Below are 24,771 nucleotides of genomic sequence, written 5' to 3'. Positions count from 1 at the left end.
TTGACTTGAAAATACAACACAGGCCCTGAAAGAAACACACCAATGCGGACTCGTTGTCGAGGGAAGGGGACAATCAGCAGCTATGTACACATTTTCGTCATGACATTCCCTTACAGGATTTACCGTGCGGGGGCTTTTCTTATTGCCGTAGGGCACACCAAAACTGGGCAACATTCCAAGAAACGATAGATGACGTGGTCCCACTAGCTACTGGATCATTCAATTGTGCATGTAGTATTCAGGCTCGGGGACAATTAGACAAATAAACACAGAGCCTCCTTCGACAGACTGGTGGTCGGAAGACGACGATTTGAGCGTGTTCCAATGGGACCCGGGGGATACAGATCAACGCGAAGTTGAGGACACATCCGGAATGAGACGGGATGAAGTCCTACCAAATATAGTAAGTATTCGAATACTCACAAAGGCCACAGGGGAAAGATATGGGATGCCCATTCGTGAATTGCAGGAGCAGACTGAAATGACCCAGACATGAGTATGGTGAGAGCATGGGTAGGGGGTCAACAACCGGCAGAAGGGGACTTATTCGGAGCCAGCCCCGTCATAAAATACTACTGGCTCAACAAAGAGGCCTTTGTTTAGAAAACGACCTTTGGTGGTGGCATAAGGTAGACCAGGATGGAATGGCTCAAAAACTGTTGTACATCCCAATTAGTTTGAGAGAGGAAGTGTTGAATTTATGCCATGCTATACCCGATATGGGTCATCAGGGCAGGAACCGCACATTGGAGAGAGTAAAAGCAAAGTATTTCTGGTACGGACTAACAACCCAGGTTGCGAATTATGTGGCTTCATGTCATCTCTGCAGTTTCAACAAGAAAGCATCCAAATCCAGTAGGCATGAATTACTCAGGTACCATGCAGGGGCACCAATGGAAAGGGTCCCACTTAGACTTTTTGGGACCACTGCCCAAGACTCAGAAGGGGAATGAATATCTTTTGGTAATGGTGGACCAACTTACCAAATGGATAGAATGCATACCACTACCGTCCCAAACCGCAGAGAATACGGCAAGAGCGGCGCTCGATGGATTCTTCACCCGGTTTGGGTATCCATTTGAAATATTAACCGATCAAGGGAGGAATTTTGAAAGTGACTTATTCATTAAACTTTGCGAGATGATGCATATCCACAAGACCCGTACCACAGCTTATAGGCCGTCAGCAAATGGCCAGGTAGAACGGTACAACAGAACCATCATGGATGCCTTGCGATGTTATGCCAGTTCTCAACAGGATAGTTGGGATGACTATGTTCAACATATAGCTGGGGCAATTAGGTCAAGCGTGAATCGACGAACGGGATTCACTCCTAACAAGTTAATGCTTGGCCGAGAAACTAACCAGCCGATAGATCTGATGTATTCCCGGAGGGATGTCCTATTCAAGAAACAATACCCTATTTAGCGCAATTGCAACAGGAAATAGAAAGGGCACACGAGCTAGCCCGGAAATCTCTCTCATCTACTCAAGAACGGATGAACAAAGATTACGATCTGAGGGCACGGTCACTAACCTATGAAAAAGGGCGATCTGGTTTATCTACTGGATACAGCACAGACGAAAGGGCAGTGTAAGAAACTATCGCCACAATGGAAAGGGCCGGGAATCATCATACATAAATTTTCATCCTGTGTATTTAGAGTTAAACTTCAACGTGACCTCATTACAGTCAATCATGATAGACTAAAGAAATGTAAGGACCGTGTACGTCCAAACTGGGTGGTTCAATTCAAACAGCACATGACACAAGTTCCAGAAGCGACATCATTACCCTATCAGGACCTTTACTGCATATGTAGGCAACTATATGACAGAAAATTTATGGTGCAATGTGATGGGTGTGCGGAATGGTTTCATGGGAGCTGTGTGGGAGCAACTGTGGCGAATGTACGTTCTCAGCCGGAGTATATTTGTCCATGGTGTAAGAACGCACGTAGGGAATAATTTCAATACTTGCCTTTCTTACTGTTGAGTCACTATTTATTGCAGCACCACGTCCGAACACGACGATGGCTACCAAGGAGTCATCATCTGAATTACTCTGACTACGAGTCAGAAGCCCGACGGCCATTAAAAGGACCAGGAAAAATCCGCGGGGTTCCTATCATCTCCAAGTGGGGGTTAATAATGAAATACTTGGATACCCAACTCCAGTTGAGTCGGGTGGAACGTCCTGGAGGGGAGACACTAGAACCCCCGAAGGACATGGACGAATTCGTTCCATCTTATTCCTTCTCTAGCGAGAATATAAGTCTAGCAAGACGTCACCCAACTGGAGACACAAGGTCTCTTTCTAATTCGACCTCAAGCGTGGACACGCATTTAGCAACGTGTCACCACGATTATACAGGCCCCCATAAACCCACCAGTGTATTCTTGGCTCCTTCTACCTGGAGTGTCTCCTTTTTGACAGTCACTTCAGAGTGAATGATGCCCTGACAAAGGGAGATTTAATTTCCGGTGAGGACACTCTCCTCCCGGTTTATGCCATGCGGAAAATTAACCTGCAAACCAAAGAACTTAATCCAACCACCAACCCACGGTTTGGCAGGTGGGGTCATGGCTTATATGGACCCGATGAAATACCCAAGGAGCTGTGAGACTCCTCCGGGTGGGTAATGTCATTGGGACTCTACCCAGGCTGTGCCGATGCAATGTCCCTCAAACCCTAAGGATATATATGGATGTACTGCCAACTGTACCTCTGGGACCAGTTGGATTTAATTTGGAGACAGCACTCTGGGAGAAAGGAAAATACAAAGAGACGTTTTCCGACACGTTCTCCAATATGCCTCGGTGAGGCGACCTCTAGTCATCTCCCTACGCTCCCAAAGAGGAGATACCTCGGACTTAATTTTCTGTACAGCGCTCACGGATCTGCAGGAATTCTGCGGATCCGCTCAACCCATGCATTTACGAGGTTTTACAGGGTCGGGAGAGACAGTTCGAAAATGGCTCAAGTTTTTCCCAAATACATATTTCAGTCTATATGTCGGGGAACAGCCAATGATCCAGCCAATAGATGTGTTGACGGCCATACCGAAAGAGCGATTACTCCTGGAGTCGGCGGCACCTGTGACCATCGAGGCAGGGACCACCCCGCTTATATCACCCGCATACGTCGGGGACGTGGGAATATGTATTGCAAAATGGCTGAACGTGGACATCATACTCCTGGCCGAAGTTACTACTGCGAACGGTCGGAGGCTGTTCAAGCCTGTGCAAAAGAAACAATAAAAAAAGAAAAAAATTATAAAGTGTAGTGTAGTGTGATTGTACAAAATGTGGATATAAATAATATTATAAATATAGAAATTGAAGAATGAAAATAACATTTAATTTAATGCAAATAAAAGGATGCAAGGAAGTACTTGCATGCCAATAGAACATATAATTTTATACTTAATAAAAAGTGAATCGTGCATGTGTAAATAATAAACCAATGACAATATTCTTTTTTAATTAAAACCAGACATTCCATTCCATTACTATACACACCATTCCACTCCTCAATTGAAGCCAGTGGTGGGTGCATCCACGAAAGGAACAGTTTAAGTTATATTAATTTCTAATACACCCCTTACTTTATAGAGACGGGGGGAGTGTGGAGGGAACCATATTCAAAATACCCGCCAGGGTAACTTTTTAGATTAGCCGCTCCTGATTGGTGGGCGGCAGCTCGTCACCGTGCGTCCGCGCATCACCCGCGCGCATGCCTGGAGGCGAGAAGGAGGGACGACGAGAACCGCACCTGACCGAGAACGGACCTGTAAGCACCGCCCCCTGGACTGTGGTTATCCAGTACCCCATATTGGCCAGCTATTATTGGACCTCGCCCATCCTCGCCCCCGGAAGCTGTCGTATTGCTTCAGCAGCCCTGGAGAAGAAGCCCAAGGTGAGCCGCTGTTTCCCCCATTTTTCTATACATTCTATTTTATGTTGATTACCACGTGGTTGGTCAGCCATAGCCCCCTAGGCGACCGCCTCCACACAGGATAATAAATTTTCAATGCCCTACAACAACTTTCATTTTCTAAGGTGTAGGTCCCTAATATGATAACTTACCAATATTTACTGTATGAAGCCTAATGGGTGTGGAGTCCTTCCACGTCTTTACAGTTGAAGATTACCAAGATCTTGATCTGCATCCATACCCTCATAATTGTATATTGCAGACTCATATTTAAGCATTGACATGAGTGGTTCAAATGACGAGCAACCAGTTACATATTCTTCAAGATATGTTTTAATTCTCAAGACTGATGTCAAAAGCTCAAGTCCCATTCGATTTTTTCAGTTTAGTTTTCACAGACGTTCCTCTCGAAAATACCCGTTTCAACCAGGGCATTACTGATTTGCAAGCCGAATATTTTCAAGGCAAATTGGGCGAGGTCAATCATTATAGGATCGCCAGCAGCGTTTTTAACAGTTATTGTCTTGGTCTAAAATGACGATTCAGATGTTGGAATTTGTCCCTCACAAATGTTGGATCAGTCAATGGTTAACGGTAGGCGCCACTGACCTTCAATTTCACTAAGCTTAGACTGGTCAGCTTGTACTAATGGATGTGTTCTGAAAATGGTGGACATGTGTAGCTAAGGCATATGACAGGTGACAGATTTTTCACCTTTTTTAAAGTTTCAACATTACTAAGAATACGAGAAAGAAGCTATTTGCAAGCTTTCACTAAAAAAAATATCGCATCTTTCTTGAATATTTTGAAACTTTTCCTGGGTTATAAAATTGTTTTGTCTGTTAGTGGCCCGAAGTGTTGAAAATTCGTACTAGTCAACTTTCTCCAGGGGCAGATACATAGAATTGTAGTCCAAATTAACATGAAGCTTTGGCATGATGAGGATGCACGATTCTTCTGAGTATTCAAGAGTGAAGTTTTCTAAGACAGTGTGAAGGCTACACTGATCTGCTTCATCTTTTTGATAAAGCCAATTCATCAGCCAATTCATCCTTTCAAAATCATTTAGGATTGGTTTGAGACATGTGAAATATAGCTTATTGGAGGGATCAGCGTACATTGAAAATAGTTGCCTTGCAACATATTTATCACAAGAGGAAAAGAGCTCTTTGGTAATGAGTTGCTAGAGAATCCCACTGATCTAACAGCCGCTTTACACTACCACTCCTTGCCAACCATCGTCTTCCTGACAAAGGTATTACTGTTGGGGATCTTTCCAATCATTTATCAATCTGGAAAATTTCTAGATAACTTTCTTCCCTTAATGAAGATCTGTTCAACCAGGTGTAGCTTTGGGATGAAGTATTTAATGACAAGGTTGGAAATCTATGGCCCCTGGGGAGGATTACCTTGCCTTGCGGGTTACTTTTTCTTTCGAAGGTTCCTAGGATCAATGTCCCCAGGGGGCCGGTCTTGGACCAGGCCTCCTGGGGTAAGTGGTCTAGTCAGTCAGGCTGTTGGACGCGGCTGTGATTTGTACACAGTATATTATTAAAGCATAAATAAACCTCATTGAGTTTTTTAATATTAATAGCCCAAAGTAGCCCAACTTGCTTTTAAACTAGCCCAAAAAGTCGCAAGTAGCGAAATTAAAAGTTTGGGAGCGCGGGGCTCTCAAAGTAGCCCAATTCTCTACTTGTAGCCCAATCTGGCAAGCCTGTTGTTTGGGTCCTCTATTTATCATGAACCCTGACAGGTTAAATTTACCTGTGTGATTGGTTTTAAGTGAGTGCCTCTGCCTCTTTCTGAGTAATGAAAGTTTTCTGGGACCCCTTGATCAAATAAGCTACGAGAGGTGATCGTGACCCCTTTATTCGTTACTTGAAGTTGGGCAGTGGGCAATATTACATCCACTTGAGACGTTGGTGATATTAGCTCTGTAAACTTCCCACACCTTGCAGCACTGTACTTGTATAGATTCTCTACCTCCTACTCTAGGGTTGGAAAAATTTGATTTGACAAATTTGCACAGTGCAGCATGATGTTTGCCCCTTCTACACTAATTGCAGGTGTTCAGTGGGTTTTCATAGCTGTTAGTATTATGTGGTTTGAGACACCTAGTACATCTGTGTAACTGTTGGAGTTGTCTGACTCGTGTGTCTCTATTAAGAAAATTTGTACAGAGAATGTTTTTGATGGCAAAACAAACATAACCCTCGACCTATAGCTCGTTGAAGGGTCACCGGTTTAGGTGAAACTACAACTACAGGTTGTTAAGGCTTTACTGCTTGCATGTGTTTATTAGTTTGTTTCTTCCAACTTGGGTGGAAGTGTTTGGTTTACTCTTGTGAGTACTTGTTGTACTCTTAGGAGTAATTGTGGTACTCTTAGGTCTCACTGATAAATCAGTGTTTGACCTGTTGGTATTACATTGCTTATTAGTACCCTTATTGCCTAATTATTAGTAATTACCTTATTAGACACTGGTGACGTGGAACCATGCGTATTGGCATTTGCCTTTCCATTGGTTAATTTCAGCAACGTGGAGAGAGGGGGGGGGGACCTGCTTGCATGGGTAACAGCTTCTCCTCCATATCTACCTACCCAGGCTTTGTGCCCTGGAGAGGACACTCCAGCTTCGCCTCACAGCGTCGAACCAATACGGGAAGTGACAGTCTACTGGTTTTAATATTCTGCTCGATTGGCAAAGAGTGCGACGCCGGGGGTTGCTTCCGACAGTGGAGGAGTCATTGCGCCCCACTGGGTAGGTACTGCCCTCCTCAAACTGGGCAAATCCCAGCCAATAAGGTGTTGCCTCGCCCACAGTCCGTTAACCTCACTGGGTGCGTGAGGTTTAGGGTGAAAACAGACAAGCGGCCTGACAATTTTTCACCAAGCAATACCAAACCCAAAAAGGAAATATAAACTGCCCCAAAGCTGGGCATATGGAACGTCAGGACACTGACACAAGTTCTCTGACGACCTGCAAGAAATCAACGACGCCCGAAAAACAAGCAATCATCGATAGGGAGCTGAGCAAACTGCAGATGGATATTGTTGCTCTGCAGAAGACCAGGCTTCCAGGAACAGGATCTGTTAGAGAAAGGGCCTTCACCTTTTTCTGGCAGGGAAAACATCCAGATGAGACCAGAGAACACGGTGTGGGACTTGCCGTCAGGAATGCACTGTTGGGACACATTATGCCACTGATGGGGGAAAACCAAACGAAATCTATCTCTGCAACTACACTCCCAAAAAGAACCTGTCAATGTAATTAGTGCATATGCATCAACCCTGAATTCTCCAGCAGAGGCAAAGGAAAAAATCTACGATAACCTGAACAGAGTCATAGTGAGAATCCCTGAAAAGGAGCTACTGTTCATCCTCGGAGACTTCAACGCCAGAGTGAGTGCCGATCACAATTTTTGGCCCACTTGACTGGGTAAATTTGGTAGGAAGGATGAATGAGAATGGGCAACGTCTGCTAGAACTCTGCTGTCTTCATGGTCTCCGTGTCACCAACACGTTCTTCGGCACAAAGCCTCAATACAGAGTCTCCTGGAGACACCCCAGATCCAATCACTGGCACCAGCTTGACCTGATTCTTACCAGGTGTGCCAGTCTACTCTGCATCAAGATTATGCATAGCTACCAGAGTGCTGTCTGAGACACCGACCACTACTTGGTATGTAGCAGGGCCCAGATGCAAACAAAGAAGATTCATCACTCGAAAAAGGAGGGCAGACCTCGCATCGACACCACCAAGACACGCAATCAGGACAAGGTGGAAGATTTTGCATGTGTGCTCGAGGAAGCTCTCCCTGGCCCAGCCGGGGTCACCACCTGTAAAAGATGGAAGCATTTCAGAGACGCTGTGTTCAACACTGCCATGTCCACTTTTGGCAAGAAGACCAGCAGGTCGGCAGACTGGTTCCAGGCTCACTCGGAAGAAATGACACATGTCATCGAAGAGAAGAGAAACGCCTTGGCAACCTACAAAACCTGCACAAGTCAGTGCAACTTACAGATCCTTCGGGCCGTCCGCTGCAAAGTGCAGCAGAGCGCCAGGCAATGTGCCAACAACTCTTAGCTCCAGCTCTGCTCCCAGATACAGACTGAAGCAGATACAAGCAATGTAAGGGAAATGTATGACGGCATCAAGCAGGCCCTCGGCCCAATCCAGAAGAAGACCGCTCCACTGAAATCTGCCACAGGCCATGTGATTTAGGACCAGACACTGCAGCTGAAGTGCTGGATAGAGCACTACTCTGAGCAATACGCCAGGGAGAATGTGGTCACCGAAAACGCCCTGAGCGCCATTGAGTTCCTGCCTGTGTTAATGGAGCTCGACAGCGAACTGACCCTCGAAGAACTCAGCAAGGCCCTGAACTCCCTTTCTTCTGCCCCTGCTCCTGGAAATGACAGTGTTCCTGCTGAGACCTTGAAGTGCTGTAGAGGTAGCCTGCTCATGGAGCTGCATGAAATTCTCTGCCTCTGCTGGGAAGAAGGAGAGGTGCCACAAGACATGAGGGACGCCAACATCATCACGCTGAATAAGAATAAAGGTGCAGGGGCGACTGCAACAATTACTGTGGAATCTCCCTCCTCAGTATTGTCAGAAAGCTGTTTGCTCGAGTCACATTGAAGAGGCTCCAAGTACTTGCAGAGAGAGTCTATCCAGAATCATAATGCGGGTTCAGAGCTAACAGGTCCACATCGACATGGTCTTTTCCCTCAGACAACTGCAGGAGAAATGCAGGGAACAGTAGCAGCTACTGTTTGTAGCCTTCAGAGATCTGACGAAAGCCTTCAACCTCGTCAGCAGGGATGGCCTGTTCAAGATCCTCCCAAGATCGGATGCCCACCCAGGCTCCTCGGCATCATCAGATCATTCTACGAGAACATAAAGGGCACCGTGATCTTTGATGGCCTAACATCAGATGCCTTTGACATCCAAAGTGGAGTAAAGCAGGGCTGCGTCCTGGCTCCAACCCTATTCAGGATTTTCTTCGCAGTTATGCTGCAGCACGCCTTCGGATCTGCCACGGAAGGCATCTACCTCCGGACCAGGTCGGACGGAAAGTTCTTTAACCTCACCAGGCTAAGGTTAAAGAGCCTGACTCCCTCTCTCTTGTACTAGGCTATGTACTACCTCGTTTGGAGGTTGGGTTACCTACCTAATTATGAATAATTAATATTTGAATAATACTTAAATGCCCCTACTGGAATACGTCCAGTTAGCTCTTCAGTTATCACCATCAGTTGGTTTTGTGACATTCAGTAGTTCTCAAAGGTGAATACAATAATGAGAAATTACACAAATAATAAAAAAGGTCCCACCCTGTTCGGGACAGCACAATATTAAATAATATATATACACACCAGTACTGTCTAGCACAGGACTAGTTGATATGAATCCTACCTAGGAAATTAACTAAATTATTTAGGCTGTATTTGTACATAGCTTAGTACAACTACAGTCTAAAATCCTATCGTTTTAGGGTTGCATAAATATAATTAATGATGCAATAATGTGGATCTATTAGTGCTGTGTTTTGGGGGATTTTATTATAATTTTGTTATATAGTATATTCACTTGTAGGATATACATGTATAAGAAATTTAATTAACACAAGGGTATTAATTGTGTATGACAGCTATTTTACTGGCGTAAATAATATATGAACACCTTCCTAATTAAAAGTATATTGTAATCAAGGTTAGTAATGATTAGTTAATTTATAATTAATTATATAGGATCAGTAATTTGTGTTAATATACTGAACCCTAAAATGTTTAAGAATTTAATGGGGTCTCTCCAGATCGAAGTCGACCAAAAAGGATGTCCTGAGAACTGGTATAGATTTTAATATTAATTATAGTTCATCTAGTCCGAAGTTGACCAAAAAGGATGTGGGAAAGTCTGACTCAGAATATCATTATAAATAACAATTAAATTCGATAACAATGAAGGACCACCATTTTTTATTTAAAAAAGGGAAATATTATTAAATAAATATATTGAAATAAATCCAAGAACTAGTGCCTATGGATCTCTTATGAATTAATAATATAAAATGAGAACTTTAAGAGGACTGTATATTATAATTAAATTAATGAGCAGACTCGCACACACTCTTTGGGGGACTGAAATTGTACTAAGAAACTACTATGTTATTAGCACAATGAAATACATGCAAATTTTCATCAGGGAATCCATTAAGATATAAAGAATATCTGTCAATATTATGACAAAATATAAATGGTTAGTAAATAAAAGTGATCTTACATGGAAGATCAATAAGAAATTAAATATTAAAAATTGCTACTGATAATTATGACAGCGGCTTTGCTGTATTGCAGAAATAGCACACATCAGAGGAGGCAAATCAACAGGTTTGTCAAAACATACGGTCCTAGATCACGTGTGGAGGGGAAGCTTATCTCTCCTCCTGTCGCTATGGCTCAAGCTGAAAACACAGGTAATTTGTAAAAGCTGCCGTTTCCAAGGTGAATATTCACCTATTTCTGAATGAATGAGAGGGCTCAGTCCAGAGTGGGACTTACTTTTTGTTATGAGGAGGCCTTGTGTCTTAACGACGAGCAACCCACGCATATGTCGCCATGACATCTCAATTAAACAAATAAATATGGGACTTAATGATATTATGCTCACTGAGACAACCGCCTGACCGATGATGGAGCCACTCCGGTACCCTGGAACTTGCTGCTGCAAGAATATCCTCAATACGGGCGGTGAATTACGAGAACTCCGAACACCACTTGTAGTCAGGTGCATGGCTGCACTTGCTCTCCTCCTCCCTCTCCCGCCTCGCCATCACATGAGCATGGTGAGTTGATACAGAAAATTCTTCTCCTAATAACTATTCAACTATGCTAGATAATAAGGCTGGGTTTTGTTATAAGAGAGGTTTTATTATTTGCATTCTCGTTGTATAATAATTGATATGAAATTGAGTTCATATAGACAAGAAGCAGATGGAGAAATTCGTTCCTCCATGCAAATCGATGATAACAGAGGCTACTGTTATATTGTGATCTTCAGCTAATAATGCGATATTATTTGATCACTGGTTAACACAGTATCAGTTAATAATTCTTAGGAAAGAATACTGATATGAAGTGAGAATAGAACTTAATTCTCTGAAATGTAAATGTTATCTTTCCTTCTCCTAAGTTGTTTGACGCAACCACGCCATGAAATAGGAAAGATTTGGTGAAATAATTTCGCAGTAGGAAAAGAATTAATATGGTTAATCTACAAGTTAGTAAATTACTGTTGTTAGTACAAGGATGATTTATTGAAGTACTAAAAATTATGAATAAGTGTTGGATATTTCCAACATCCAGATCCCTTTCGCAATCCGACTTCGCAATCTCAACACCATCTAGCTCGTGTCTTGTAACTCTATCATCATTACTTAGCCTCAAAACTTTACATTTATCAACATCAAACTGCATCTGCCAATTTTTTGACCATTTCAAACTCCTATTTTGATCGACTTGAAGTGACTGTGAGTCTTCTTCCATGTTTATTTCCCTTCCGATTTTGTATCATCGGCAAATTTGCAAATGTGGCTACTCAAGCCTGAATCTAAATCTATAATATAAATAACAGGTCCCAGGACAGAGCCTTGAGGCACTCCACTTACAACATTTTCCCACTCTGACTTAACCCCCATTTATACTAACTCTCTGTTTCCTTTGGTATAGCCATGCCCTAATCCAACTTTATACAGCACCTCCAATACCCTGAGCCTCTTATATTTTTAATCAGTCTTTCATCTGGCACTATTTCAGAAGCTTTGCTAAAGTCAAGGTACGCAACATCACAATCCTTACCACTATTAACAACCTCAACTATGCTGAAAAAAAGATAGCAAATTTGTTAAACATGAATGGTCATTTGTAAAACCATGTTGCGACTCATTTATTAATTTCTTTTTCAAGATGAAGACGAATTGTATTTGCAATTATCGATTCAAGTAATTTTCCAGCAGTAGACGTTAGGCTAATTGGCCGATAGTTTGGCACAAGTGATCTATCTCATGTCTTAAAAATTGGTTCTACATTAGCAACCTTCCATGACTCTGGCACTCTGCCTGACTCCAATAAATTATTAAATGGTAGACAGTGGGTCGCAAAGCTCCTCTTTGCATTCTTTAAGCACCCTGGCAAACACTTTATCCGGCCCTGAGGATTTGTTTGGTTTGAGTTTTACTATTTGTTTAATTACATCTTCCCTGGTAACTGCTAAACTAGTCAACCTGTCCTCACCCCCACCCACATAGACTTGTTCGGCAGAAGGCATATTGTTAAGTTCCCCTTTAGTAAATACAGATAAAATATTTATTAAAAAATACTACTCATCTCTTCGTCATTATCCGTTATCTGACCTGTCTCAATTTTTAATGGGCCTATCCTTTCCCTAATCTTTGCTTGATATAACTGAAGAAAAACCTTTAGGATTTGTTTTGCTTGCCCTGCTATGTGAACTTCAAAGTTTCTTTTTGCCCTCCCTATTACTTTTTTACCATTTCTGACCAGTTGTATGAATTCCTGTTCTAAACTGACTACCCCATTCATAATCCTTTTGTACCACACTCTCTTTTTACCTATAAAGTTCTTCATATCCATTGTTATCGATTTTAGGTCATTAGTATTCGATCGTTTCAATTTGTATAGTATACTACGTTCCTGTGTTTTGCATAGAATTTTTTTTAGATAAGTTATATTTTGAATCCACATCGAAATCCCTTTTTATTTCACCTATCGTTGAGTTCACGTCTCGTTCCAAGACCGGCCCCCCCTCCATGCCCAAGACTTTCCAAACTATTTGACCCAAAAAATTTCTTAGACTGTTAAAATCAGCTTTTCGATAATCTGGCACTTTAACAATATTTTTTCCTACAGATCTATTACATTCTATGCTAATTCTGATTTCTTTGTGATCACTGTTCCCTAGATCACTCCCTATTTCGATGTAATTAATTTATGTTTCCCTGTTAGTTAACACTAAATCTAAAACATTATTTTCCCGTGTAGGTTCCGTAATGTGTTGCTTAAGAAAGCAATCGTCAATTAATTCTAGAAAATCTTCTGCTATATTCCCTGTTCTGTTGAACCAATTTATTCCACTAAAATTAAAGTCACACATGACACAAATACTGCTAGACCTAGATGCTCTAGATTTTTCATCACATAGATGCATTGCTTCCATCCTGTCTAAGTTTGGTGGCCTGTAAATAACTCCTATTATAAGATTATTTGCTTTTTCATTAAATTGTATCCAAATAGTTTCTGTGTGTGGCTCAGTTTTGATTCCCACTTTGAAACTACATTGAAAATTTTCACTAACATATATGGCTACTCTCTCCTCCTCGTCTAATATATATATCTGTGTGAAATAGTTTAAATCCATTTATATGATATTCAGCTAATAGTTCTCCATTTTCTACATTCATCCACGTTTCGGTAAGTGCAATAATACCAATTTTTTCTGTGCAAACAAGAGCATTTATATAGTTTTGTTGTTTCTTACACTTCTACTGTTAGTGTAATATATCCTAAGTGTTTTTTATTTTGAGGCTCTTCTTTTTCCCTGATCATTTTCCCAATTTGTTTCCCCTCACAAACACATACTTTTATTACCTCCTTCCTCCATATCAATTCCCATACCACTCTCTACTAACAGTTTAAACCCAAACCCAAACAAACGCCTCCAACCACTGGTCCAACGAGTTCGCAACAGCAACCGCCCCAGGACTAGATAGATGAACTCCATCCCGAGCATTCATGTCATTTCTTCCATAGAAGTGTTTCCAGTTATCAATGAATGATATTGCATTGTATCTGCAATATTTGTCCAGTCGGCAATTGACACCAAGTGCCCTCGACAACCATTCATTTCCAACTGCCTTTCTTGGAAGAATGTCATATATGATCGGGATTCCTCCCTTGCACCTAATTTTATCGTTGTCTTAAACTTCTGTATCAGTTCCACACCCCTAACTCGTCCAACATAATTTGGCGGTACAACCGGTCCACCAGTACAACACAGACAAAGACCGGTTGATCAAGGTAGTACTCACAAACGAGTCCATCAAAGAGGATATCCTAGTAAGAAAGAGCAAACTGAAATATGTAACGAATTACAGAAAGGTATTCCTTCAGAGGGACATGACCAGGGAAGAGATAATACAGGCAGCAGATGCAAGAAAAGGCACAGGTTGAGGGAAGGGAAGGGAAGGGAGCCAGGGAACCTCAACCTCCAACCCAGCAATCCCAGAGGGGTGTGGGGGAACCCCAATTGAGCAATTCAGGAACTCCAGTGGGGTCTGCAACATCCCAACTCACCACCCCATAAGAGCCCTCCCTCCCCACCCCAAGCACAGATCCTACCTTCCCCCTACACAATGCCAACCATACAACCCAAATCCTCCTCCCTCCCTTCCCCGAGTACCCCTTCCCCTGCCTCCATCCCCTGGTCTTCCTCCTGCCCCAAGCAGGCCCAGGCAATCTCGCTTCATGCAGGTCGACGTTCAATCCCCGACCGTCTAAGTGTTGGACACCATTCCTTCCCTCCCCGTCCCATCCCAAATCCTTATCCTGATCCCTTCCCAGTGCTATATAGTCGTCATGGCTTGGCACTTTCCCGATAATTCCCTTCCCTTCCCTTCTCGACCCCACCCCCCTCCAAACCCCTGTTAACTACACCACAGGAGGACGAGACCACACCTCGAGCACTCCCTCCCTCCACCTCAACCCCTAGGAATACCTCCCTTTCCCTAGCAGGCCTGAGCAATTTCTAAGTTTCTCCCCCCCCCGTTAAAATAGTGTGTAAATAGGCTGGTGGGTATATAGACTAGAAGAATGGAGGACCCACATGGAGGTGAAGATACATGGAGAGCAAAATTCTTGAACGTAACAAAAAGGAACTTTCTGAGCCTACATGTTGGGTAGGTCCCACAAGAATGAGAGGGAATGACGAACCAGTTAGACTCGACCTGATATTTACCTTGAATGATTCAGAGATAAGGGAAGTCAAATTTGAAGCCCCCATAGGATTGAGTTACCACAGTGTATTGACATTTGAGTATCTGGTAGAAGTATGGATTACCTATCCAAGGATGGGATTGGAAGGGAAAAAACTGAATTGCTGAAGAGGAAAATATGACGAGATGAGGAACTTCCTAATGTGAATACCATGAGAAACAGAACTCAGAGAAAAGACCGTACAAAATATGAAGGCTTATGTCGCCCAGAAGTGCCAGGAAGCTGCAGTGCGGTTTATCCAAGCCAAAAAAGAGAAAAATGAAAAGCAACAGATGAATCCATAGTTCAATCAGGGATGTGCAGCAGAGAAGCAATTAAGTAAAACAACATGGAGAAACTACAGGAACAACAGAACACCAGAGAGCAGGGAGAGATACCAGAGGGCCAGAAATGAGTACCTCAGAGTGAGAAGAGAAGCAGAGAGACAGTATGAAAATTACAGTATGAAAATGACATCGCGAATAAAGCTAAGACCCAACCAAAACTGTTCCACAGCCTCATAAGTAGGAAAACAGCAGTGAAGGAACAAGTGATGAAACTGAGAAAAGGGGAGAACAGATACACAGAGAACGACAAGGAGGTGTGTAAAGAATTCAACAAGAGATTCAAGGAGGTCTTCACAATAGAACAAGGAGAGGTCCCTGCACTAAATGAGGAGGCAAACCAAGCAACCTTGGAGGAATTTGATCTCACCAGTGAGGAGGTCAAAAGGAATCTGTTGGAGATGAACGTGACAAAGCAATGAAGAACGTGAATGTTGGGCCTGACAGAATCTCACCTTGGATACTGAAAGAAGGTGCAGAGGCACTAAGTGTGCCACTCACCATGGGGTATAACAGGTCACTGGAAACGAGAGACCTACCGGAAAGCTGGAAGACAGCTGATGTAGTCCCAATATACAAAAAGGGTGACAGGCAAGAGGCACTGAACTACAGGCCAGTTTCCATAACTTGTATACCATTCGAGGTGATGGAAAAGATCGTGAGGAAAAGGCTCGCGTAGCATCTGGAGGGATATAACTTTGTAACACATCACCAGCATGGGTTCAGAGATTGCAAATCATGCCTCCCAGGTCTAATAAAATGCTATGACCAAGCAACACAAATTAGGCAAGAAAGAGAAGGGTGGGCAAACTGTATTTTCCTAGACTGTCAGAAAGCCTTTGACACAGTACCTCAGAAAAGGCTGTTACAAAAATGGGAGCAACAGGCAGGAGTAAACTGTAAGGTGCTCCCGTGGATAAGGGAGTATCTAAGCAACAGGAAACAGAGAGTAACTGTGAGGGGGGAGGCATCATAGAGGCGAGATGTAACCAGGGGGGTTCCACAGGGCTCAGTACTTGGACCCATCCTGTTTCTAATATATATATAAACGACCTTCCAGATGGTATAAACTCATTCCTCTCAATGTTTGCTGATGATGCAAAAATTATGAGAAGAATCAAAACAGATGAAGATAGACAGAGACTACAGGACAACATGGGCAAACTGGTGGAATGGTCCTGAAAATGGCTACGAAAGTTCAGCTCAAAAGTGTAAAGTAATGAAATTAGGCGAAGGGAAGAAAAGTCTGAATACAATGTACCATCTGGGAGGTGATATCCTGCATGAGACATATATAGAGAGAGATCTGGGGGTTGATATCACACCGATCCTTTTCCCAGAAGCCCGCGTCAAAAGGATATCATCAGCGACATATGCTAGACTGACCAACATAAGAACTGCCTACAGAAACTTGTGTAAGGAATCGTTCAGGCACTTGTATACCACCTATGTAAGACCAATCCTGGAGTATGCAGCTCCAGCATGGAGTAGATACCTAGTTTAAACACAAGACAAAGTTCGAGAAGATTCAGAGGTATGCCACCAGACTTTTCCCGGAACTGAGAGGTATGAGATACGAGGAAAGGATAAGGGAGCTGAACATCACATCCCTGGAAACCAGAAGAGCAAAGGGAGACATGATAACCACCTACAAAATTCTCCAGGGAATTGACAGGGTGGACAAAGACAAACTCTTCCGCACGGTTGGAACACGAACAAGGGGACACAGTTGGAAACTTAGTACCCAGATGAGACTGAAAAGACATTAGAAAGAATAGTTTCAGTGTCAGAGTAGTTAACAAATGGAATGAATTAATAGTGATGTGGTGGAGGCTGATTCCATACACAGTTTCAAAAATAGATTTGATAGAGTACAATAGGATCAGGAATCTGTACACCAGTTGATTGACAGTTGAGAGGTGGGCCCAAGGAGTCAGAACTCAACCCCTGCAAACACAACTAGGTGAGTACAACTAGGTGAGTAAATAATGGGTTTGTTCCCATTTCCAGCCAGAATATCGTCCATGTTGGTAACAACATCACCAATTTCTGCTCCCGGATAGCAAACCCTTAACCTCTTCCCCCTATCTCTGGCACAAAAAGCTCTATCCAGATACCTGACCTGTAAATCTCCAACATCCAAAATTTGCTTAGGCATTACAAACCTTCATGTGACACTGTGTCAAAAGCTTTGCTAAAGTCATGGTACACAACATCACAAACCTTTCCACTATCACCTGCCTCAACTGTTCTGGAATAAAATGATATCAAATTTGTTAACATGAAGGACTATTTGTAAAACCATGTTGTGAATCCTTTATTAATTTATGTTTTTCTAGATGAAGACGAATGATATTTGCGATTATCAATTCAAGTAACTTTCCCACAATAGACGTTAAGCTAATTGGCCGATAGTTTGAAGCAAGTGATCTATCTCCTTTCTGTAAAATTGGAACGACATTAGCAACCTTCCATAACTCAGGCACTCTACCTAACTCTAACGATTTATTAAATGTGGTAGACAATGGCTCGCAAAGCTCCTTTTTGCATTCCATAAGCACCCTGGCAAACACTACGTCTGGCCATGGGGATTTATTTGGCTTTAGTTTCACTATTTGTTTAATTACATCCTCCCTGGTAACTGCTAAACTAGTCAACCTGTCCTCTTCCCCACCTACATAGACTTGTTCGACTGAAGGCATAGTGTTAAGTTTCTTTTTAGTAAATAAAGAGATTAAATATTTACTTAAAATACTACTCATCTCTTCGTCATTATCAGTTACCTGACCTCTCTCAGTTTTTAATGGACATACTTTCCCTAATATTTGTTTGCCATAACTGAAAAAAATTCAAGATTTGTCTTTACTTGCCCTGCTATGTGAACTTCATAGTTTCTTTTTGCCCTCCTTATCTCTTTTTTAATATTTCTAACCAGTTTGTCAAACTCTTGTTCTAAACTGACTTCCCCATTTTTAATCCTTCCGTACCAAGCACTCTTTCTACCTATAAGGTTCTTCAGATCCTTTGTTATCCATTTTGCGTTATTATTATTCGATCTATTCTATTTGTATGGTATTCTACGTTCCTGTGCTTTGCTTAGAATATTTTTAAAAAGGTTATATTTTGAATGTACATCGAAATCCCTTTTTACATCACCCGTTGCTGGGTTAACGTCTTGCTCCAAGACCGACCCACCCCCATACCCAAGTCTTTACAATCTATTTCACCCCAAAAATTGTTTTTCTATTAAAATCAACTTTTCGAAAATCTGGCACTCTAACAGAATTTTCAAATCTATTCCATTCTATACTAAAGCTGATTTTTTTGTGATCACTGTTTCCAAGCTCACTCCCTATTTTGATGTCATTAATTTGTGTTTCCCTGTTAGTTAACACTAAATTTAAAATATATTTTCCCGCGTTGGTTCCTTAATGTGTTTCGTAAGATAGCAATCGTCAATTATTTCTAGAAAATCTTCGGCTTCATTATTCCCAGTTCTGTTAAACAGGTTTATTCCACTAAAATTAAAGTCACTCATGACACAAAAACTGTTCGACATAGATGCTCTAGATATTTCATCCCATAGATGCTTTGCTTCCATTCTGTTTATGTTTGGGGTCCTATATAAAACTCCTATTATAAGATTATTTGCTTTTTCGTTTAATTCTTGCCAAATAGTTTCTGTATGTGGCTCAGTTTTGATTCCCTCTTTGAGATTACATATCAAACATATCAAATTTTCCCTAACATATATGGTTACTCCCCTTCCTCGTCTAATATATCTGTGTGAAATAGTTTAAATCCATTTATTTGATATTCAATTAATAGTTCTCTATTTTCTACATTCATCCACGTTTCGGTAAGTGCAATAATATCTATTTTTTCAGTGCAGACAAGAGCATTTAAATCTTAAAATCTTGTTTCTTAGACTTCTACTGTTCGTGTAATATACCCCTAAGTGTATTGATATTGTGAGGCCCTTCTCTTTCCCTTTTCATTTTTCCAATTTGTTTTCCCAACAAGCACATACTTTTATTACCTCCCCTCTCCATATCAATTCCCATATCACTATCTTTTAACAATTTAAACCCAAACAAACCCCTCCAACCACAGGTTCCAACGAGTTGGCAACAGCAACATCCCCAGCCCTGGGTAAATGCACCCTACATATCCCGGCCATGCATGTCATTGACTAATTTAGCAGATACCAGGGAGGATGTTATTAAACAAATAATGAATCTCAAGCCAAACTAATCCCCAGGGCCGGACGAAGTGTTTGCCAGTGTGCTTAAGGAATGCACAGAGGAGCTTTGCATGCCATTGTCTACCATCGCTATAAATAAAAATGTAATTGTTCGTCTGTGCAAAATCGCTAATCTCCGAAAGTTCTTCACTGATTGCTTTGAAATTTTCACATAATGTTCCATTCTCATCCGAGCGGGTTTTTATATACATACTATATAGATGTCCCATCTGCGATGGGAAGAAATATTTTTTTTAACTGTGTTTTTCATGTGAGAGAAATCTTCGAAACCCCTTTACCGATTGTTTTGAAATTTTGGCACAACGTTGTATTCAAATAGGCGCGTGTTTTTATATAACTACTATATACATGCCTCACCAGTGACAGTGAAAAAAACATGTTTAAAAAAAAAAAAAAAAAAACAGCATATCTGTTGGATGTAAGTGCAACACACGATGTAATCTCCAAATGTTCTTCACGGATTGCTTTCAAATTTTGCTACAACATTTCATTTGAATATACACATGTTTTTATGTACCTATTATAAAGATGCCACACTTGTGAAAGGTAAAAGTATGTTTTTTTATAACATCACCATCTGTTGCACGTAAGAGCAACACAGGCTAAACTAAATATGATACAATTCCATTTCAATGTTTCTGATTGCACTGATAAATTTAATTTTCATAGATTTCGATTTATTTTCATTATGACTTAATTATTTTGTGTGACATTACGTTGGAATTGAGCTGTGTTTTACCATACCGTTCATTTTGTAAGTATGAGTATGGATGTCATACCTGTGACAGGTAAAAACTTTTTTTTTTTAAGAAATAGCGCCATTTGCTACACGTATGAGCAACTTATGCTATACTGAATATGTTACAATTCCATTTCATTGTTCCCGATTGCATTGACAAGCTGAATTTCCATAGATTTTTATTTATTTTTATTTTTATTTAAATATTTTGTGTGACATTGCACTGGAAATGAGCTGTGTGTTGTTTACCATACCGTTCATTTAGTGAGAATAACTAAAGATGCCACATCTGTGACAGGTAAAAACATGCTATTTTTTAAACAGCACCATCTCCTGCACGTATGAGCAACACACACACACTATACTAAATATGTTACGATTCCATTTCAGTGTTTCCGAATGCATTGATGAATTGACTTTTCATAGATTTCGATTTATTTTCATTTTCATTTAATTATTTTGTGTGATTTAATTATTTTGTGTGACATTGCGTTGGAATTGAGCTGTGTTGTTTACCATACTGTTCAATTTGATGAGAATAGTTTTTATTTTCCTTTTTTTCATTTCAATCTTTGAACTGTTCTACTTTTTTCAATAATGGGAACATCAGATCATTTGATGTTCCCATTTTTCTGATGGGAACATCAGATCATTTGGGATTGTGTCGGATGAGGGAGTGGGGAATGGTGGAGAGAACGAGGGGATGGAGGAGTGGGGAATGGTCGGGAGGACGAGGGGACAGGGGAGGGTGGGAAATGGTGGAGAGGATGAGGGAACAGGGGAGTTTGGGAAAGAAGGGAAAACGAGGGGACGGAGGAGGGGGGGGAATGGTGAGGACGGGGAACAGGGGAGGGATGCTGGTGTTCAGCAATGCACATTTTTCAAAAAACATGTTTTTTTTTTTAAACTGTGTTTTTCATGAGAAGGAAATCTTTGAAACCTCTTTACCGATTGCTTTGAAATTTGGACACAACGTTGCATGCGAATAGGTGCGTGTTTTTGTATACCTACTGTATACATGCCTCACCTGTGACAGTTCAAAACATGCGTTTTTGGAAAAACAGCACCTTTTGTTGGACGTAATAGCAACACACGCTGTAATCCTCGAAAGTTCTTCACCTAATGCTTTTAAATTTTGACTCGATGTTCCATTCGAATACCCGCATGTTTTTTATATACCAATTATATAAATGCCACACCTGTGAATGGTAAAAAACATGCTTTTTTGGAAAAATAGTGCTATCTCTTGCACGTAATAGTAACACATGTTATACTAAATATGTTACGATTCCATTTCATTGTTTCTGATTGCATTGATAAATTGATTTTTCATAGAATTCAATTTATTTTCATTTTAATTTAATTATTTTGTATGCGATTGCGTTGGAATTGAGCTGTGTTTTTTACCATATTGTTCATTTCGTGAGTATAGTTTTTTTTCATTTTGTTTTTTTAACTGTTCTACTTATTTTTCAGTGATGGCAACATCAGAGTATTTGATGTTCCCATATTACGTTATATAGCATTGTGTGACATTGCGTTGGAACTGAGCTGTCTTTTACACAGCTCAGCAACAAATAGTTTCACTATTGATTAATAACATCCTCCCTGGTAACTGCTAAACTGGTCAGCCTGTCCTCTTCCCCTCCTACATAGACTTGTTCGGCTGAAGGCATAATATTAAGTTCCTCCTTAGTAAATACAGAGATAAAATATTTATTAAAAATACTACTCAACTCTTCATCCTTATCAGTTATCTGACCTCTCTCTATTTTTAATGGACCTATACTGTCCCTAATTTATGTTTGATACAACTGAAAAAACCTTAAGGATTTGCCTTTGCTTGCCCAGCTATATGAAGTTCATAGTTTCTTTTTGCCCTCCTTATCTCTTTTTTTAATATATCTAACCAGTTGGACGAATTCTTGTTCTAAACTGACTTTCCCTTTCTTAATCCTTTTGTACTAAGCTCTCTTTCTACCTATAAAGTTCTTTAAATTCTTTGTTATCCATTTCGGGATCATTATTATTCGATCTATTCAAATTTGTATGGTTTACTACGTCTTGTGCTTTGCTTAGAATATTTTTAGATAAGTCTTATTTTGAATGCACATCGAAATCCCTTTTTACATCACTCGTCGCTGGGTTCACATCTCGCTCCAAGACCGACCCACCCCCCATGCCCAAGATTTTCCAATCTATTTCACCATTTTTTTTTATGCTATTAAAATCATCCTTTCGAAAATCTGGCACTTTAACAGAATTTTCTCCTTCAAATCTATTTCATTCTATCCTAAATCTGATTTCTTGTGATCACTGTTCCCTAGCTCACTCCTTATTTCGATGTCATTAATTTGTGTTTCCCTGCTAATTAACACTAAGTCTAAAATATTATTTCCCCCGCGTTGGTTCTTTAACGTGTTGCATAAGAAAGCAATCGTCGATTATTTCTAGCAAAATCTTCTGCTTCATTATTCCCCGTTCTGTTAAACCAGTTTATTCCACTAAAGTTAGTCACTCATGACACAAATACTGTCAGACTTAGAAGCTCTAGATATTTCATCCCATAGATGCTGTGTTTCCATTCTATCAAAGTTTTGTGGTCTGTATAGAACTCCTAATATAAGATTATTTGCTTTTTCCTTTAATTCTAGCCAAATAATTTCTGAGTGTGGCTCACTTTTGATTTCCTCTTTGAAATTTCATTTCAAATTTTCCCTAATATATATGGCTACTCCCCCTCTTCGTCTAATATATCTGAGTGAAATAGTTTAAATCCATTTATTTGGCATTCAGCTAATAGTTCTCTATTTTCTACATTAATCCACGATCAGTAAGTACAATATTATCAATTTTTTTCTGAGCAAACAAGAGCATTTAAATCGTTTATTTTATTTCTTAGACTTAGTGGGAGTTTCCCACAACCAAAATTTGCTTAGGTACTTCCCTTACTTTCTGAGAACTTTGAGGAACCTGTGCTTCGTTGCTGTCCCTTTTGAGCGAACTGCAGGCTCCCCACAGCACTCGTCCTCCAACACGGCGAATGAATTAGTCCTTAGTCCTTAGGATATCTGTTGGCGGCTTTGTCGAAGTCTTATTAAGACCCCTGTCCTTTACCACATTTCAAGACGAGGTCTTTTTAATACTGGTCTCCTCCTTTGTTTCTTCTCAGCGTTGTTTCAGCTATCGTACCTCCTCCCGTAGGGAATCCAACTGTCTTCAGAGCTCCACCTAGATTAACCAGTTCCTTCTCTACACCTTCCATTATTACTCTGATAATATTACTACAATCGGAGCTCCAGCTAACACACCCTTTCGCTGTGACTGTCTGGACCTGCAGTTTTCAAAATATCCCAAACATCCCAAATACGATCCTTGAACCATATTTTGGAGGCAATTTCTGGCTCTCTGCACGTATTCGCAGAATGAAATTACGAATTTTTATACCGAAAATATGCCAGTTACTGAAAGCGGCGATGGATCACATTTTGCCTAAGCCCTCCCTGCAGTTTTGAAAATATCCCAAACATCCCAAATTCGACTTTTGAGCCATATTTTGGAGCCAAATTCTGGCTCTCTGCACGTATTCGCAATTTGAAATTACGACTTTTTATACCGAAAATATGCCAATTACTGAACGCGCCGATGAGTCACATTTTGCCCAAACCCTCCCTGCAGTTTTCAAAATATCCCAAACATCCCAAATTCGAACCTTGAGCCATATTATGGAGCCAAATTCTGGCTCTCTGCACGTATTCGCAGTTTGAAATTACGACTTTTTATACCGAAAATATGCCAATTACTGAACGCGCCGATGAGTCACATTTTGCCCAAACCCTCCCTGCAGTTTTCAAAATATCCCAAACGTCCCAAATACGACCCTTGAGGCATATTTTGGAGGCAATTTCTGGCTCTCTGCACGTATTCGCAGAATGAAATTACGAAATTTTATACCGAAAATATGCCAGTTACTGAAAGCGGCGATGGATCACATTTTGCCCAAGCCCTCCCTGCAGTTTTCAAAATATCCCAAACGTCCAAAATTCGACGCTTAAGCCATATTTTGGAGCCAATTTCTGGCTCTCGGCACGTTTTCGCAGTTTGAAATTACGAATTTTATACCGAAAATATGTCAAATACTGAAAGCGGCGATGAGTCACATTTTGCCCAAACTCTCCCTGCAGTTTTCAAAATATCCCAAACATCCCAAATTCGACGTTGAGCAATATTTTGGAGCAAAATTCTCGCTCTCTGCACGTATTCGCAGTTTGAAATTACGGCTTTTTATACCGAATATATGACAATTACTGGGATCAGCGATGGGTCACATTTTGCCCAAACCCTCCCTGCAGTTTTAAAAATATCACAAACATCCCAAATTCGACGCTTGAACCATATTTTGAAGCCAAATTCTGGCTCTCTGCACGTATTC

At 40.9% G+C, this 24,771-nt stretch overlaps 1 protein-coding gene and 1 long non-coding RNA gene across 2 annotated transcripts in view; both read left to right on the top strand.

Annotated features, from left to right (window-relative positions):
- The window catches only part of LOC138366935 (C-type lectin lectoxin-Phi1-like), a 242,991-nt gene that overhangs the window by 152,023 nt on the left and 66,197 nt on the right, over positions 1-24,771 (top strand). The window lies entirely within an intron of this gene.
- Positions 3,336-20,268, top strand: LOC138366934 (uncharacterized). Its single transcript, XR_011229256.1, has 3 exons — positions 3,336-3,919; positions 10,301-10,788; positions 19,450-20,268. It is a non-coding gene; the product is annotated as an uncharacterized lncRNA (long non-coding RNA).

This window comes from Procambarus clarkii, chromosome 21 (genome assembly GCF_040958095.1).
Source record: "Procambarus clarkii isolate CNS0578487 chromosome 21, FALCON_Pclarkii_2.0, whole genome shotgun sequence".
Lineage (NCBI taxonomy): Eukaryota > Metazoa > Arthropoda > Malacostraca > Decapoda > Cambaridae > Procambarus > Procambarus clarkii.
This window is presented reverse-complemented; position numbering and strand designations above follow the sequence as displayed.